The sequence below is a fragment of the Myotis davidii genome, unplaced genomic scaffold, assembly GCF_000327345.1.
Source record: "Myotis davidii unplaced genomic scaffold, ASM32734v1 scaffold370, whole genome shotgun sequence".
In the NCBI taxonomy this organism is placed as follows: Eukaryota; Metazoa; Chordata; class Mammalia; order Chiroptera; family Vespertilionidae; genus Myotis; species Myotis davidii.
In genome coordinates this window covers 2,682,403-2,683,362 of record NW_006288615.1, presented here as the reverse complement: position 1 = coordinate 2,683,362, position 960 = coordinate 2,682,403, and the positions used below count along the sequence as shown (strand labels likewise).

Below are 960 nucleotides of genomic sequence, written 5' to 3'. Positions count from 1 at the left end.
TTCGGAGGGGACCGTTCCGTGAGGTGGGGAGAGGTGGGATTTCTTCATTTGGAGGCCCGCGGCCTATAGGATCTTAACTATGAGGTGGACCCCGGAAGGAGGCCCCACCGCGTGTTCTCTGCCTGGCTGCGCGCACGTGGTGGAGATGGCCCCACGTGGCCCTGGGGCGGGGTTTCCCCGGGAAAGGAAAATTGTACGACCAATGGTCTTAAAGACGTGATTTTTCTATAATGTTGCCCTGATTTAATGTCAGAGGAGTGGTGGGATAAGGTGCCAGAATTTACTGAAGGCTTTTTTTTCTCAAACTATTGGGGTGACATTGGTCAACATGAACATAATAGGTTTAGGTGTGGGTTTCTATGTTACAAGATCTGTGTATTGCACCACGTGTTCACTACACAGTCAAATCTGTCACCATATGTTAGGACACCTCTACTGCCATCATCAAAGGGTTTTTTAAAGGCAGTTTTCCCCAGATGAGGTTTTGAGTTGTTGGCATTAAAATGGTTCCATTGTAGGCTAGTGAGTATTAAGAAATTGTGCCTGATATAAGAGTAGATTTTGGAAGTATAAATTTTAAAACGGGTGTGCTTAAGGCAATAGGAAGAGGGAGATGATATCTTTGAAATTGTCTCTTTACCTAGGGTTGGTTTGTTATTTGTAATTGACAGAATGAAAAGTGGGTTCTGAGAAAGGGAGATGACCATTGTACTATGAAGAATGTGAGCAAAATGTGAGTGGCCTGAAATGTGGGAGGTGTAATGTGCTAATTACCGTGTCTGTTGTAGGCTGGTAAAAATCAAGGTGACCCCAAGAAAATGGCTCCTCCTCCAAAGGAGGTAGAAGAAGATAGTGAAGATGAGGAAATGTCAGATGAAGAAGATGAAAGCAGTGGAGAATATATTATCATTCCTCAGAGAAAAAGGTATGAAGGCTACCACAATTCCAGGAAAGAAGGAG

At 44.1% G+C, this 960-nt stretch overlaps 1 long non-coding RNA gene across 1 annotated transcript in view; it reads left to right on the top strand.

The window, feature by feature from the left end:
- The window catches only part of LOC107182599, a 1,501-nt gene extending 575 nt beyond the window's left edge, over positions 1–926 (top strand). Inside the window, exon 2 of the long non-coding RNA XR_001513313.1 lies at positions 789–926. This is a non-coding gene — a long non-coding RNA (uncharacterized LOC107182599). The remainder of the gene's footprint in view (positions 1–788) is intronic.
- Positions 927–960: the final 34 nt, after the last annotated feature.